An 18,991-nucleotide genomic window follows, 5' to 3' on the forward strand; every position below is an offset into this window, starting at 1 on the left:
GTGGAGTGATTGGAGAGTGAGTACTGAAAGATATGAATTTATTGCCATTATGATGCTTGTAGAGTTGGACTTTCTGGTGGTGTTCTCTGGTCCTTTCTAATCTTTGTTGCTTTTGATATAAATCTGTGCTTCCTGGATTTTGATGTCTGTGTCTTTCCCCAGGTTAGGAAAGTTTTCCACTATGATTTGCTCACATAACCCTTCTACCCCTATTTCTCTCTCTTCCTTTTCTGGGACCCCTATGATTCTGACATTGTTCCTTTTTAATCAGTTGCTGATTTCTCTAATTCTTAAATCATGCCCCTTTGCCTTAATCTCCCTCTTTTTTTCTGCTTCATTTTTCTCTGTAAGTTTGTCCTCTATATCGCTGATTCTCTGTTCTGCCTCATCCATCCTTGCCGCTGCTGCATCCATCTGTGATTGCAGCTCAGTATAGCATCTTTAATTTCATTCTGACAATTTTTTACTTCTTTTATCTCTGCAGAAGGAATTCTAATCTATTTTTGACTATATTTGACTAATAACACCAGTATTGTCATTATTGTGATTCTAAATTCTGGTTCAGACATCTTGCTTGTATCTGTGTTGGTTAAATGCCTGGCTGTCATTTCTTCATGCTTTCTTTTGGGGTGAATTCCTTCATTTGTCATTTTGAATGGAGGACAGGAATTAATGAGGTAGAAAAATTAAAATAAAAAATTAAAATTAAAAAAATATTAAAATTAAAGTATTAAAAACACACACACAAAAATAGAATAAATGATTCTAGATTCTAGGTGTGTTTGGTATGGGTGTTGAAAGTGGTTTGACAGATTAGAGAAAAAAAGGGGGGGGAAGAGAGAAAAGAACAAAATCGTTTGAGAATTTGAAAAAATGAATACACTGAAGTAGACTAAAATGAGATGATGGGATTAAAATAGAATTTGAAAAAATATAAACAAAAGTAAATCATATCGTAGAAAAAAAATTAAAGAAAAATATTTTTAATAAAAATAAAAATAAAAATAAAAATGAGTTTTTCTTTTTCTGTATTCAAGAAAAAGAAAAGAAATGAAAAAGAGAAAAAAGATTAAAAAAGAAACAAAGAGGAAATCGTTTGAAAATTTGAGAAAAGTGAATACACTAAGTAGACTAAAATAAAATGATGGAAGTAAAATACAATTGAAAAAATTTACATAAAAGCAAAAAATATAGTAAAAAATTAAGAAAAATATTTTTAATACAAATTGAAAGTAAAAATTAAGTTTTTCTCTTTCTGCATTCAAGAAAAAGTAAAGAAACAAAAAAGAGAAAACAGAAAAAGAAAAAAGAAAAATAAAAGGAAATTGTTTAAAAATTTGAAAAGGTGAATTCACTGAAATAGACTAAAATGATGGAAGTGAAATAGAATTTGAAAAAATTTACACAAAATTTAAAAATATAGTAATAATGGGGCGCCTGGGTGGCTCAGTCGGTTGGACGGCCGACTTCGGCTCAGGTCATGATCTCGCGGTCCCTGAGTTCCAGCCCCGCGTCGGGCTCTGCGCTGACAGCTCGGAGCCTGGAGCCTGCTTCATATTCTGTGTCTCCCTCTCTCTGACCCTCCCCTGTTCATGCTCTGTCTCTCCCTGTCTCGAAAATAAATAAACGTTAAAAAAAAAATTAAAAAAAAATATAGTAATAAAAATTAAAGAAAAATATTTTTAATAAAAATTGAAAATAAAAATGAATTTTTTCTCTTTCTGCACTCAAGAAAAAGAAAAGTGTAAAAAAGAGAAAGAAAATTGAATAGATGGACCCAACAGATTGACTGAAATTACTTTGTTTTTCCCTAGAAGTCAGACTATGTAGCGCTTTATAGTCCATAAACTGAGCAGGCAGTGAGACTTGTGTTGTTGAAGAGTGAAGTTGGCCCAGTTGGGTGGGGATCAATGTAAGGGCTCTGCTCTCCACTAGATGGCGCTGTTAGCCTACAGGGGGTGGAGTGTCGCAGCGCTCGTAGGTGCGTATGCGCATGCACGGGAGAGGTGAAAATGGCTCCACCCAGATACCCAGTCTCTAGTTTTGGAACTCTGTTCTCCCGGATCAGCAATCATGCACCTGTCCTCTGTCTTCAGCTTTCTTCCACTCCCCGCTTTTTCACTCTCCGTGACCAGGTCCCAAGCAGTACCTCTCTCCTGAGTTTTGTCTCAGATGTGGCTGTTTTCCCTGGCCCTTACTTCCAAAGGACTGCAGCTTTGACCCGTTCCACCCCCCTGCAGGAGGGTCTCACCAAGCAATGGCCGAATGGGCAATGGCCGAATGTCAGCTGCACCCAGGAATGCTTGCTGGACCCTGCTGCTGCCGGTGCCCCAAAACTGCGGCCAGGTGCCAGCCCGCCCCAGAAAATGTTCACGAGACAGTGTAGCAGCAGCACCTCAGGGATTATGGAAAATCACAACACACATCTGGCACCAGGCTTCACCCCCAGTGACTTTGTTCTAGCACCAGCAAATGTGGCTGTTCTCTGGGGTCTGCTGGGCCCAGGTGGCCTCACAGCCCCTACCAAATGTCCTTCCAGCAGTGGAACCGCTTCTCCCCGTGTAGCCCAAGAACCTCCTGGACCCCAATCTGCTCCTGGGGATTTGCCCTTCCCACCAGAGCACCGCCAGGTATTGAGCTGCAGAGTTGCAGACTTTGTGTCCCCCTTGTTTACAGTCTTAATGGAATTTAAACCGTCTCCTTTCTCCTTTATCCCTTTTTAGTTTAGTCCCTGTGGGTGTTTCCAATTTTCCACTTTCTCTCCAGCTGCTTTTGGGGAGGGGTGCTTTTCCTGTATTCTCCCCTGCCCTAGTCTCCGTCCTCTCTCCATTCACAAAAGCACTTCCCTTCCTGCTCCTTCTCACTCCTCAAGTTCACCTCTCCACACCGCATACCTGCTGAATTCTGTGGTTCAGGTCATGCAGATTGTTGTGTTAATCCTCCAATCAATTTTCTAGGTGTGTAGGATGGCTTAGTTTTGGTCTGGCTGTATTTCATGGACGTGAGACACACAAAAAACTTCCATGCTGTTCTGCCATCTTGTCTCCTTCCCCACAAAAACAGACTTTAAAAACAAAGATAAAATAGATTATATATAAATAATAAAATATATACAATGAAAACACTAATGAAAATAAATCTTGAGGGACTGTACTAACAAAGTTAGACTTGGGAATGATAAATATTACTGGGTGGGGGGAGAAGGAATACTTCATGTTAATAAAAGGCACAATTCCTCAAGAGGACATAGCAATTTTAAGTATGTATAAGCCTAGTAATTGTGCTTCACACTATTTGAAAATATCAAAATATATGAAAGGAGAAACAGAAAATCCATGATCATAGTATGATATCTCACCATTGCTCCCTCAGTAATGAAAAGAACAATTGGATTAAAATTCAATGATCCTATAGTACATTTGAACAACATGAGCAAGCAATATGATGTTCATAGAACACTTCAGCTACCCATCACAGAATGCACACTGTTCTCTAGTACACATGGAACATTCACCCAAACAGACCATATCCTGGGCTATAAAAGTAAGTCTTATTAATTTTAAAAGGATTGAAATCATAGAGATTATGTTATCTGACTACATTGGCATCAAACAATGACTCAATAGTAGAAAGATGACTGACAAAATTGAAATATTTTGAAATTCAACAGTATTTTTTGAATAAGAATATGTTACAGAGAAAAAAAATTCACAAAGAAATTTAGAAAATATTTTGAACTAAATGAAAATAAAAACACACTCAATTAAATTTGTGGTATCAAGCTAAAACAATTTTTACAGGGAAATTAATAGCAGTGTTTATATTAAAGCAGGAAAGAAAAGATGAAAGGTAATGATGTAAGTTTCTACCTTAGGAAATGAGAATAAGTGAGTGAATTCAATTCAAAGTAAGCAGAAGGAAGAAAATAATAAACTTAAGAGCAGATATCAATGAATGAGAAAACAGAAAAATAATGAGTAAAATCATTGGAATGGTTAGGATGGGGGAAAGCCATTGATTGCAAAAGGATTTAAGTGATTGGAATATTCTTTTAATTTTTTTAACGTTTATTTATTATTGAGAGACAGAGCATTAGTATGGGAGGGGCAGAGAGAGGGGGGAGACACAGAATCTGAAGCAGGTTCCAGGCTCTGAGCTGTCAGCACAGAGTCCTACGCAGGGGCTCAAACTCATGAACCATGAGATCATGACCTGAGCTGAAGTTGGACGCTTAATTGAGTGAGTCACCCAGGCACCCCTGTGATTGGAATATTCTTAATGTTGATTGTTCTGTTAGTCAAATGACCATACATTATTGTCAAAACTAATCAAACAGTATCCTAAAAATGGATAACCTTATACATCAGAAAAGCTTCTTTTTAAAAATTACTTACATTATTACTTACATTATGTATTCCAAATACAAGGGCTTTATTGTTTATGTGTATTTTAACATATGCTCACATTCGATGGCTAGACTTTTCACTTTCTTGTAATATTTGCAATCAGATTTTTACATTAAAATAGTTTTAGATTTACAGAAAAGTTGCAAGGGTTGTTGTATACCCCCACATCCTGTTTTCCCTATTGTAAATATATCAGTATGGTACATTTGTCATAACTAATGAACTGATGTTGATACATTATCATTAATCATATTCACACTTTATTCATATTTCCTTAGTTTTTACTTAATGTTCTTTTCTTGTTCCATGATCCCATGCAGGATCCCAGAGTACATTTATCTGACATGTGTGCTGAGCCTTGACCATAATGTTTCTCAGACCTTGATTTTGATAACCTTAGCAATTTTGAGGAGTTAGATATTTTTTAGAATGACCCATAACTGAGATTTGCTTCATGTTTTTCTCATGATTAGGCTGGGATTATGTGTGATTTTTGGAGGAAGTCCATAGAAGTAAAGTTCCATTTTCATTCTAACACATCAAGAGTATACACTCTTGACTCATTGGCTAAAATTTGTTGGCTTTCTCCATTGTAGAGTAATTCTTTTTTTCCCTTTTCATGCTATCCTCTTTGGAAGGGAGTCAGTATGAGCAGCACATATTTAAAGAGTGGGGAAATATACTCAAGTCCTTGAGAGCAGAGTATCTGCATACATGTTTTGGAATTCTTCTCCATAGGAAATGTGCTTCTTCTGCCCCCATGCTACGGCCTGACTTTTTCATCTCCCCAAAACTCATGTTGAAATCTTAATATCCAATATGATGGTATTTGTAGGTAGCACCGTTAGGAAGTGCTTAGGTCATGAGGATGGATAAGTTTTATGAATGAGATTAGTATTCTTCTAAAAGATCCCACAGAGCTCCCTAGCCCTTTCTGCTCTGTGAGGACATGGTGAAAAGATAGCTGTCTGTGAACCTGGAAGTCCTCAGCAAACACCGAATCTGCCGGCACCATCATCCTGAACTTCTCAGACTCCAGAACAGTGAGAAATAAATGTTATGTATAAGCCACACAGTTTATGGTATTTTTGTTATAGCAGCCTAAATTAACTAAGAAACCCCATTTAGTTATTTATGTATTTAATCACTTATTTTTTTTTAATATTTTTAAGTGTTTACTTGTTTTTGAGATAGATAGAGAGACAGAGTGCGACCGGGGTAGGGGCAGAGAGAGAGAATCACACAGAATCCGAAGCAGGCTCCAGTCTCTGAGCTGTCAGCACAGAGCCCATCTAGGGGCTTGAACTCACAAACCACAAGATCATGACCTAAGCTGAAGTCGGACGCTTAACTGACTGAGCCACCCAGATGCCCCAATTTTATCATTTACTTATGCTAGTATGGACTCACAGATATTAATTTTAAACTTCGGGTGACCAGCCAATATTTATTTATTTTGCTCAAATTGTTCCAGCTTTGGTCATTGAGAGCTCTTTCAAATGGCTCCTGTGCCCTTTTGACATACTCTCTTGGTTGTGTGTTTTTGTGTGTTCATTTGTTTTCATTTTTTTAGTGCTTTCTTACTGTCTGGCACTAACAGATGCCCCAGGCTTATCTTGTGTTTTCACTATTCCAGTCCTAGAATTACCTATTTCTCCAAGGAACTCTATAGGTGTGAAGGTTGCCCAAATTTCAATTTTTTAATGTTGTGCTTAATAAAACTTTCACTGTTCCAAATCCATAGATATTTACATTATATTTTTTCAAAAGTGTATTGTTTTATTTCCCACAATTATTTACATTAGATCTTCAATCTTCCTGATTTTGTTATTTGCATATGTCATGATTTATGAGCCAAACTTCTTCTATACAAATATCTAACTGACCTACAATAATTTATTTTAAAAGGCGAAACTTTTCCCATTTGTAACTGCTAATGAGTTTGTATCCTGAATGTAAAAAGAACTCTTGCAAAGCAGTAATATTAGGGACAATAGCCTATAAGAAATAGGGTCCCAAAACTTGAACTTCTAATCATAAACTAAGGATTTATTACAGAATTAAAAATAGTTTCTTTCTGTCAGCGATTCAAGAAACGAAGGCCATGCATGAGCCATGGGTAGGGCTGGGAGCTAAGAGCTAGACTCAGGAGTCTCCATCAGGCACTAGTTCACAACCTCTAGCTCATGGGTCTCCTCCAGTGCAGCTGCCACCCACTCCTTGTCCACAGCTGCTTGTTCACTGCGTGCTCCAAGGCATGGGTCCTTAGTGTAATGTGGACATCCCTCTTGAAATGCTAAGGAAGGGATTGCAAAAGCTTGACTTTGATGGACAGGCCAATAAAGGTGGCCATGCTGTGGTACAAAATGATATGTATGAAGACAACGGCCACTGTGCTCTTGGAGTCACCTGAACCTGGACTTTTTCTACTGCGTTCAGTTCTTCCAGCATCAGTGGATACTGTTGGTCATTGACAGAGGGAATCAGATTGAAGATCTCATAGAGTAATACTGCCTAAAACCTACTCATCCTCCTTACCCATGGTCACTAGCCACTTCTCAGAGTCCTAGTAGATGAGGGAGTTAGTGTTCAATTAAAAAAAAAGTTTAAGGAATAATACTCTGATTAAAACATTTTCACAACTTCTTCCCATAGATATAAATATATTTCAAAATATCTGTGCTTTTTCCTCCATTTCATTCCATAAATAAAATATTCATTGGAGAATATTAAATTACCAACTTGGTTTGATGCTGTTTTGTTTTACTTTTTTCCTAATATTTCTCTCTATATACATGTTTATAGATATAAATATTTTGTGTATAAATAAGGATACTGTATAGAGATACCGTCATCAAATAATTATATGAAAATGACCTCTATTTCATTAGTTGTCAAGTGAAAATTAAAACTAAAATGAGATACCACCACATGATCATCAGAATGGTTCAAGTTTTAAAGACTGAAAAGTAATGTGGTGGCAAAGACATAATACAATTATAATTCTTATTAACTTCTGTGGATGGATTTATTGGTACAACCCCTTGAAAAACTATTAGCATTATCTACTAAATTCAAACATACTCAGTTATGGGGCACCCAGATGGTTCAGTCTGTTAAGCATCCACCTCTTGAACAAGGCTCAGATCATGATCTCTTGGGTGGTGGAATCGAACCCCACATCAGGCTCTTCACTGACAGCATGGAGCCTGCTTGGGATTTTCTCTCTCTCCCTCAGTCTCTGCCCCTCCCCTGATTTCTCTCTCTCCCTCTTCTCTCTTTCTCTCTCTCTCTCAAAAATAAATAAATTAATTAAAAACATAAAATTCTAAATATACTCAGGTATGTATTCTGTGGAAATATGTACACCTGTGGCCAAAAGACATGTATAAGAATTGCCATAGCAGATTTAATAGCCCCTATGGGAATCAAACTAAATATACATTAAGAGTAGCATGAAAAAATTAATCATGTTATATTCATGCAATGCAATACTAAACTATAATGAAAAAGTGGTCAAAATATCAAATGTTTTAAAAAAGCCCACCTAATTTATAATTCCATTTACATAAAGTTCAAGGATAAGTGAAGTTTATATACTGTGTTAGAAATCAGAAAAATGCTTTCTCTGGGTTTGAAAAGGAGGGCAGTGTTTACAAGGAGCCTTGTCTATCTTTTTGGGTGTTGGTAACAGTTTATTTCTTGATCTTGGTGGTATTTCCATGAGTGTGAGAATTATCATAGATCTATGGACTTAAAGTTAAGCAATTTTCTGTACATATATGATGTTTTAATTAAAGAAAATTAAAAAGCAAATGTAAAAACAGGGATAAAGGTAATTAAAAGATCTATAAGCAAGGTGGTATGTCTGTCACTGAATAGCATGAAATTTGCCTCATCTGCCAATTGAAAAAAAAGTGTTACTTGGAATAAAGATAAATTTAGGGTTTTTCAAGTTAAAGATACCAGAGGCATATTCTTTTAAAGGAAAGGTGTGCTTCAGAGAAAATTGCCAGGAATTATTATTTTTTAAGATGAAATTTATTGTCAAATTGGTTTCCATACATCACCCAGTGCTCATCCCAACAGGTGCCCTCCTCAATGCCCATCACCCACTTTCCCCTCCCTCTAACCCTCCATCAACCCTCAGTTTATTCTTTTTTTAAGAGTCTCTAATGGTTTGCCGCCCTCCCTCTCTAACTTTTTTTTCTTCCCCTTCCCCTTCCCCATGGTCTTCTGTTGTTTCTCAGGATCCACATAAGAGTGAAAACATATGGTATCTGTCTTTCTCTGTATGACTTATTTCAGTTAGCATAACACTCTCCAGTTCCATCCACGTTGCTACAAAAGGCCATACTTCATTCTTTCTCATTGCCCAGTAGTATTCCATTGCATATATAAACCACAACTTCTTTATCCATTCATCAGTTGATGGACATTTAGGCTCTTTCCATAATTTGGCTATAGTTGAAAGTGCTGCTATAAACATTGGGGTACAAGTGCCCCTATGCATCAGCACTCCTGTATTCCTTGGGTAAATTCCTAGCAGTGCTGTTGCTGGGTCCTAGGGTAGATCTATTTTTAATTTTTGAGGAACCTTCACACTGTTTTCCAGAGAGGCTGCACCAGTTTGCATTCCCACCAACAGTGCAAGAGGGTTCCCGTTTCTCCACATCCCCTCCAGCATCTATAGTCTCCTGATTTGTTCATTTTAGCCACTCTGACCGGTATGAGGTGGTATCTCAGTGTGGTTTTGATATGTATTTCCCTGAAGAGGAGTGGTGTTGAGCATCTTTTCATGTGCCTGTTGGCCATCGGGATGTCTTCTTTAGAGAAGTGTCTATTCATGTCTTCTGCCCATTTCTTCACTGGATTATTTGTTTTTCTGGTGTGGAGTTTAGTGAGTTCTTTATAGATTTTCAATACTAGCCTTTGTCCGATATGTCATTTGCAAATATCTTTTCCCATTCTGTCGGTTGCCTTTTAGTTTTGTTGATTGTTGCCTTTGCAGTGCAGAAGCTTTTTATCTTGATGAGGTCCCAATAGTTCATTTTTGCTTTTATTTCTCTTGCCTTTGGAGGTGTGTCAAGTAAGAAATTGCTGCGGCTGAGGTCAGAGAGGAATTAAAACAAACAACTTGTATACTCCGATTTAAAGTGTGCCTGTTATAAGGACCTAGAGTGTTGCATTCCTACCTTTAAAATAACTCGTAAACACAGAGAACAACAATAAAGGCATTAATTACAAAGATTTTTTTCTTTGTAAATCCATATTTCATGTGCATTAATAACCATTTAATTTATAAGGATTAATGATATTTTGATGAACACCAAAGCAATTACTGATTAATCTAGTTATTATAGAGTGCTTCTGCTTGAGGTAATGTTTTGCAATGCTGGCATTAGCACAATCCATCTGGCTGTTATATTTATGCATATTTAGACAGAAGTGCATGGAATGTTGTACGCTGAACACTAATAATGTATTTAGCAAATGCATTATTGCCAAACGAGATGTTTTTACTCTTTAAAAACATACCTCTTAGTAAATACATTAATTTTTTTAGTTCTTCCTGAACTTATATGAGTTTGAGTTTACTGTTGCTATGAGTTTCAGATGTGTAGCAGCCTAATTTATCTAGTAACGTAAGTTCATTTTTCCAATTTTTACTACCTATAGCCTAATCATTAAGACTATGAACTTAAACCATCCACTGAAAATTATTCTATATGACATTAGTAATCCCCGACTTTATTTAGTAATACCCTGCAAGAAAAAAATTCTTTTGATAACTGCTGAAGTGTGAATGAGTGCTTGTCCCACAATGAAAATAGCACTTTTGTCATTTCTTTTCTAATTTTTCTAAATTTTGTCATTTTAACATGAAAAGCAGTTACAGCCATCCAGCTTCTTCTAATCTCTTATCAGCAATAGCGTCCAGAAAGTAGAATTATGAAATTAGAAATAATAAACAGGGGCACCTGGTGGCTCAGTTGGTTAAGCATTCGACTTCAGCTCTGGTCATGATTTTGCAATCCATGAGCTTGAGCCCGACATTGGGCTCTGTGCTGACAGCTCAGAGCCTGGAGCCTGCTTCGAGTTCTGTGTCTTCCTCTCTCTCTGCCCCTCCCTTGTTTACACTCTGTCTCTCTCTGTCTCTCAAAAATAAATAAACATTAAAAAAATTAAAAAAAAAAGAATGATAAACAGTATGGAGTTTCCTCAAAAAATTTAAAATAGAACTACAATGTGACACAGTCTTCCCACTTTTGGGTATTTATCCATAGGAATTAAAATCTAGGAGACCTATTTGCACTCCTGTGTTCTTTGTGGCATTGTTTAAAACAGGCAAGATGTTTGAAAACTTCAATTTACATTGATAGATGAATGGATAAAGAAAATGTAATATATGCAAACAGTGGAATATTAGTCAAAAAAAAAGAAGAGGAAATTCTGCCACATGCTACAACATAGATGAACCTTGAGACGGTACGCGAAGTGAAATAAGTCAGTCATAGTTGGACAAATGCTGCATGATTGTACTTTCATGAGTTATTTCAAAGAGTCAAACTCATAGAAGGTAGTAGAATGTCAGGAGCTGGGGTGGAGGAAATGGGGAGTTTGCTGTTCAGTAGGACTGACTGTTGTTCAACACTGTGATTAGAATTAACAATACTGTATCGTACACTTTGTTAACCGCTTAGATCTTGCATTAAGTGTTCTTAGTACGATAAAAAATATGAGAAATAAAACATTCAATGTACATAAAATTCTGACTCTGAAAGCATAGGATTAATAGCAACTTTTGGAAATGCAGTGTTCATTACATGTATAGGAGATACTTTCAGCCCAATTCCCGTCACTGTCTCTAGATACAGCCCTGTCACTGGAACTAAATACCCAGTCATTAGGACCTCCATGTTATGATTTTTAAGAGTTACTTTTTTATATCAACATTTTTATTTGGATAACAGATAGATTATGTTGTAGAAATTTATCTCTGGATAACATATGCATATTTTCTAAAATTAGGAACTCTTAGGGAAATCTAGACTAAATATTAATTATATTTCTGTAACTTTTCTAAATTTATCTAATTACTCAACTCCTTGGATCAAAATGATTTGTTATTTTTGTTACATCATTAATTAACTTTAGATTTCACAAAGTAGAGTGAATTTCAAATCTATAACAGGAAATTATGTTATATGACTTCACATAAATTAAAAAAACAGACAAGAGAAAATAAACGTAGTTATTAAGCATAGTAATAACTAAATAAATTCAAATTGATTGATAGGATTTTTTATTTAAAAAGTTAGCAAAGGGGTGCCGGGGTGGCTCAGTCGGTTGAGCTTCTGACGTCGGCTCAGGTCATGATCTTACAGTTTGTGAGTTCAAGCCCTACGTCGGGCTCTGTGCTGACAGCAAGCAGATTTGCTTTGGATTCTGTGTCTCCCTCTCTCTCTTTCTCTCTGCCCCTCCCCCGATTGTGCTGTGTCTCTCAAAAATAAATAAATGTTAAAAAAAAAAAGTTCATGAATTTATACAGTGATTACATTTTCCAACTTGCGTGGTGCTGTGGGCAAGAGTGATCAGGGTATGAAATTAAGCCCTCTGTTTACCAACTATGTGACACTGGACAAGCAATTCAGTTTTGTTGTTGATGATGATTGCTTTGTTGTGTAAAGGAGATGACAGTCACCTTGTTGAGTTGTGCTAGGGAAGTAACACATCAAGCATCTTGTATTGGTGTGGTGCAGACTGCAATTTTTCAGGGTCTATAATCACATAGCAGAGATGAAGCCCATTATCCATTGGCTGTTCTCTCACACTGCCAATGGCTAGCTAGGCAGCCAGACAAGGGAGCAAGGGAAAAGAAAAGTGGAGAGAGATTGTGGCTATTCCCAAATAAAGAGTTAGAGGTCATTTTCTGTTACTCTGGTTATCCATCTGGTTCTGGGAATGTGGGGTGGATAGAAGACACTTTTTATTGTATGTTTCCATGTGTTATTTTATTGTACTATATCTATATTTCTATCTTAGATATGTGTGCTATTTGCATAACAAGAAAAAAGGATAATCTGCCATTTTCTTTAGAGTATTACAATTTTCTAGAGTATCACTAAAAATGGGCAGGAATCAGTGAGATGCCATTTGTAGTACTGAAATTTTGTTCAATTTTTTTTGAAAAATAGTTTGAGCTCCTCATGCATTTATATAAATTGTCCTTGTAATCTTCTGGAAATGTTTCATAATAAAAAATACAAAAGGAAACAAACCTGTATGAGTAATAATGCCATTTTTAGGATGTCGAGAGTTTAGCTAAGCTACTCCATAGTACTGCTGCCTTGGCATCCATTTTGTTTGGCCAGTAACTTCCCAGGAGTCTTAAGCTGCCACTAAACCCCTCATGCAAGTGTATGCTCTAGATAACAGCCCTCAGAGTCACAAGCAAATATAAGTTCTAGAAATGACTTCCCAATTGCCCTTCTGATTGAAGTCTCCCCTCCTCCTTGGGCCTTCTCCTTGTGTGCCCCTAAGACCCCACCCCCTGCTTAGAGTTTACCCAAACTCCACTCTTGGTTTTAATTGACCAATTGGGTCTTAACTGGGGCACCCCAAAACACTCCACCCACAGACCCTAATAAGACCCTAATAAGATCATGTGGCCCAACTCTTATGGCTCTTTCTGCCTACCTCCTGCCTTGACTTCCCTGACATGCCTAATAGTTCCTCCGTGACCTGTGAGTAATAAATCTCTCTGTATCAATTTCTCTTGTGGTCTTTTGTTTTACATCCTGAACTATTTAACAAGGCTTTATTTAACAAATATTAATGTAACAAAGTCATGCGATAGGTTTGCTCTTAATGCTAAAATTGGCAATAGGCTAAATGACCAATGATAGAAATATGATTAAATCATGCTTTATTTACCATATGGGATATTATGCACACATTAAAATATTTTTTGTGATGATATACCAAAATGCTTTTATTAAATGCTAACTAGGTAATTATAATATGAAAGTTCATGTAGATAATGACTTAAACTATGTAAAATACTAATGAAAGACATGACTGAAAAGAAACCCACAAATCACCAGATATAAATAGTGATCATTTTTGTTGATGAGATTATGTATTTTTCTTCTTGCTTATTGATAAATTTATTTCCAATATTTGTGCAATAAATATTTTTATAAATACATAAAATATCTTAGATGTTAAATAGAAGAGTTGTAATCTAACATAAGATATAACCTAGTAGAGTCAAATCAAATATATTTTATAAAAATCCAAGACAATAATGCCAAATGCCAGTTAAAGTAAAATATAATGACAGCTGCTAACATTATTTGCACATGTATTAAATTATAGACAATGTTCTAAGAAATTCACATATATTCATTATCTAAATTATGACAACCACCCTATGACATAGTATTATTCTCTCCTTCATTTAACATTTTAGGAAGATGAAGCAATTTATGAATAAGAAAATTGCTCAGCTAACGAGCATTGGAGTCAAGTTTCAAACTCAGGAAGTCTGGCTCCAATAAGCAAAACCCTAAAAGAATAAAATAAGCAGTGTTGATGCTTAATATATTCCAGTATTCCTAATCACTTTTCTTAAAAATATTATTTAAAAACCCACTAACAGTATTTTAACCTTCAGAGCTTTAGTCAAAGAAATATTTATACACACACATGCATATGTACAAACACACATATATACACAAATATAACCATAATGATTAATTTCTATGACATTCTGAATGCCCTTTGTGAATAATTTACAATGAATGAGTTATTTGTTCCATAAAAGATATGCATTTGTTAATTAAACCTGACTTTATTTATATGACTTCTATTTAATGGTGAAAATTTGCCATACAGCTTGAACCTAAAGATAGTGACATAAAAAACGCAAGGATAAAATAAAATAAAACAGAAAGATTCAAATATATTCAAGCATCCATTCTAGACAACTGAGTCTAGACACACAAGAATTATTATGTTAGGTCTCCAGTTCCTTTCTTAATTTACCTAATGTGTTTTTTGAGGACCTTACATCACTAAATTCTCAGACAATCCTCCTCCTCCATTCTAGACATGAACTTTTGCCAAAAAAAAAGTGGTGAAACAATCTGAAATTTCCATTATTTTAAAAAATGTTCCAGTTTTAATTAAAGGTATTAATGTCACATGAAAGAGCTTGCTTTAATAAGCAATTCATTACCACTTAACCTTGAGTCTTACTCAAAACACACACATTTCTAGATACAATTGCCTTTAAAATGTTCTAATAAGTTGGGAGAGTGTACATAGGATTCTGGTAGTAGCTAATTCTCAACTATTAAATATATTACCTTTACTTGGTTCAAAAAGTAACATGATTTTGACATCAGAAGGTTATGCATACATTTTATGTGTAAACATCTGCAATGAGAGAAAGCAGTATGTGTGGGATAGAGATTAAGAATCTCATGTCAGCTCTTCATTGGAGTCATTCTTTTGAATGGTTTTCAAAATCTAGTGGGTTTACTTCATTCACTGAAATAGTTATTGCCTGACAGGGCTCCAGTGGATTGAAAGAGTTAATGAAGCTTCCAAGTGACACAGAATCAGCAAACAATGTCTTACTAATTGAAAGATTCTAACAAACTACCCATTTCTCAAACAATAACCTTTATGGAAATTTTACTTCAGGTGAATACTGAGACACAGAGATCAACTGCCTGAGCAAAGTTGCCATGCTATCCAAACAAAAATACTATTCGCTTAGATAAACTTGCAGCCAATCCACCCAAATTTCTAATCCTAAGAAAACCAAACCTTGCAGAAAAGTTTCTGAGACACGTAATCCATCATATTTTTTCTTTCTGATATTAACCTGTGTTACTGATATTTGCCGTCTACGCTGCCAAATTATACTTTTTAAACTTTCATCCACTTTTTTAAATACTAGGGATATAGAGCAACACAAAATGTCTCTTTGCAAAGAAATGAAGAAACTCTGAAACCAAATTCTTTAGTATTGTGACCTTGAAAAATAGTTTAATTATTCCGAGCCCTGTTTTGTCATTTCTATAATAACATAGTTATTGCTGTGTTCTTTCTAGCATTAATATTCAATGATTCTTATTTGGTTTGTGTATATGTGTGCAATGCACGTGTTTTCTAAGTCTTATTTTCACAACTTCAACATTCCATTATTAACAATATTGTTCTAAGTGATAAACTCACACAATTAAATACCGTATCATGGCCACAGAGGCAACACTGGTCATCTTGCTTCCAGCAGGATGATAGGAATTAATTTTCTTTGTCAAGGCATGGTATACTTCTGTTCTAAACTCTTACTGTGTATCTACTTTGGACACAACATTCCCAGAAATGACAATGAAACCAGATTTACACTAAGGCATGTAATCCAACTGTAATGTTGGATCAGAAAGTCAGGAAAAGACCAGGCAAACATTTATATAATCCCAAGTAGTGGGAGAGATAGACTCATATAATGAATGCAACACTGGCATTATGATGATACAGACATGATTTGGAGTCCTGGTTTGCTATCCTAATTGTGTGAATTTAGGAAAATAATTAACCTCACTTATTCTTGGTTTCCTCTGTTATAAAGGTAGAGGATAATAACTGAACTGCATGTTTTTATGTAAAGACTAAATGGGGTAATATATAAAAAGTGCTGGCATATAGTAGGGGTGTTGCTTGTGATTTTCCTGATTTTTCCTGTGAGAATCTCCTGTCTTTGTCATCTTAGTAAATGGCAACCGCATCTTTTCAGCTACACAGTCCAGATGTGGACTTACTACTGACTCTTGTCTTTGACACACACACCACATCTCATGTCTGCAGAAAACTTTTTTGTTCCACTTTCTGTATACTGGTCTCTATCTACCATTACCTTGGCCCTAAGGCACCCATGTCTCTTATCTATCCGCGTTTCTATACAGTTTATTCTCAATACAACCATCAGAATGACATTTGAAAAATCGAAGTCCAGCCAAGTCAGTCTTATTTGAGCATCTTAAATTATTAATTTAAATTATTTGACCATCTTCTCAACTCACTTGGATCGAAAATCAAAGTCTTAAAATGGTTTATAATGTCCAGAATGATTAGACTTTCATCCTCAATACCTCCCACCTTTTCTCTGACCCCATTATCTACCACTTTATCTCCCTGCTTCTTGTTCCAGGGAACATGGCCATATTTCTGAACATGACAAGGAAGTCTCTGCTTCAGGATCTTTGCTCTAACTTTGTCTGCTTTAAAGGCTTTTGCCTAACATTAGTATGACTCATTTCTTTCAGGTACTAGTTAAAATACCACTCTATTGGAGAAGTCTTTTCTGATCATCTAATTTATATTAGTCACATGTCCTGTTACCACTTGGCCTTAATTTTCTCCATTGTCCCACCTAACACAGTCTCACCACACAGCTGGCTTATGTTCTGTTATTTCTACATGTAATAGAAGGAAAAGTATTTTGTCTGCTTTTCTTTCTTCTATATACAGGGTTTAGTGAATCTCTGATACAGGATAGGCACATGATGAATATTTCTTTAAAGAATAAGTGAATAGATCATATACCAGAATGTACGTTTGTAACGTTTCACATGTAAAAGGAAAAATCTGAAACAAAAGAACTCAGAAGAGAAAGTAATTATGCTTGCAAAATATATTCAGGAGAATCCAGATTATATAAAAACTGGTCCATCAGGGAAACACACACACACACACATTGAAATAATATCTACCTCCTAAATACTAAGTAGAGTGCTAACACAGAGAAGGTTGGTCAATAATCATTTGTTAAACGGATGGGCAAAGTAAAAGATAAATGGAGGTGGATGGATGGATGGATGGATGGATGATGTGGGAATAAAGGAATTAAACTATGGGAATGAAAATTGGTCCAGTCACTCTGGAAAACAGTTAAAAATAGAACTACCTTATGTCCTAGCAATTGCACTACTAGGTATTTATCCAAGGGATATAGGTGTGCTGTTTTGAAGGGGCAGATGCACTCCAATGTTTATAGAAGTGCTATCGACAATAAACAAAGTATGGAAAGAGCCTAAATGTCCACTGGCAGATGAATGGATAAAGAAGAGGTGATATATGGAATATTACTTGGCGATCAAAAAGAATGAAATCTTGCCATTTGCGATTATGTGGATGGAACTAGAGGCTATTATGCTAAGTGAAATGAGTCAGTCAGAGAAAGACAAATATACGATTTCACTTATATGAGGAATTTAAGATACAAAACAGATGAACATAGAGGAAGGGAAGTAAAAATAATATAAAAACAGGGAGGGGGACAAAACAGAAGAGACTCTTAAATATAGAGAACAGAGGGTTACTGGAGGGTTTGTGGGAGGGGAATGGTTTCAATGGGTAAGGGGCATTAAGGAATCTACTCCTGAAATCATTGATACCCTATATGCTAGCTAACTTGGATGTAAATTAAACAATAAATAAAAAGAGAGAGAGAAAGAGAGAGACAGAGAAAGAGACACAGAATCCGAAGCAGGTTCTAGGCTCTGAGCTGTCAGCACAAAGTCCCACATGGGGTTCAAACCCATGAACTGTGAGGTTCAAACCCACGAACTGTGAGGTCACAACCTGAGCTGAAGTCAGATGCTGACCTGACTGAGCCACCCAAGTGCCCTGGTCTTGCTGTCTTTTAAGGGTGGGGACTCCCTTCCTGATGCCCTCAGGGCTCTACCAGAGCTGAGCATGCTGGTTTTTAAAATTCTAGGTTTTAAGTCCCACTGTTTGCAAGAGCTCAGGAAATTAGGCCCCTTTTGCTTTCAAAGACAAATGTTATGGGAATTCGTCCTCCTCGTTCAAACAATAATAAATAAATAAAGGAATTAAACTAAAATATTATTGAGTCTAAAATAAGTGAAGAAGGGGTGCGTGGGTGGCTCAGTCAGCTAAGCGTCGGACTTCAGCCCGGATCATGATCTCATGGTTCCTGAGTTCAAGCCCCACTTCCGGCTCTGTGCTGACCTCTCAGAGCCTGGAGCCTGCTTCAGATTCTGTGTTTCCCTGTCTCTTTGTCCTTCCCCCACTTGTATTCTCTCGCTCCTTCTTTCTCTCTCTCTCAAAAATTAAACATTAAAAAAAATTTAAAAAAATAAGTGAAGAAGAATATGGAGGCCCACTAGGTGTGTTATTTCCATGAATGAAAACATGACCATTAGATAGTCATGAGCATAGTGAGGATATTGTTCTTCTTGCTGGCAGAAATTTATGATAAGAGGCAATTTTGCATAGTAGAAAAGGTACATGTTTGGGAGCTAAATCTGATTTTATTTCACAAGTCTGCCACTCTGTATATGAATATAAGTACATTTCTTAACCTACACAAGCCTCAGTGTTCCCATCTGCAAACATAGGTATTTATGTTATGTTGTTGTCGCAGTTCTTGACATAGTGCATGAAAAGTGCTGAAATATAATAGATGTTCATAAACAATAACTAATATGATGTGATGAGGACAACCATTGCCATACCCTGTTATCTTTGGTAAACCACCTAACCTT

General features: G+C 36.1%; 1 pseudogene; it reads left to right on the top strand.

Annotated features, from left to right (window-relative positions):
- Positions 1-1,935: 1,935 nt before the first annotated feature.
- LOC102949000 overlaps positions 1,936-18,991 on the top strand; it is a 31,160-nt pseudogene continuing 14,104 nt past the window's right edge.

Source organism: Panthera tigris, chromosome D1 (assembly GCF_018350195.1).
Source record: "Panthera tigris isolate Pti1 chromosome D1, P.tigris_Pti1_mat1.1, whole genome shotgun sequence".
NCBI lineage: Eukaryota > Metazoa > Chordata > Mammalia > Carnivora > Felidae > Panthera > Panthera tigris.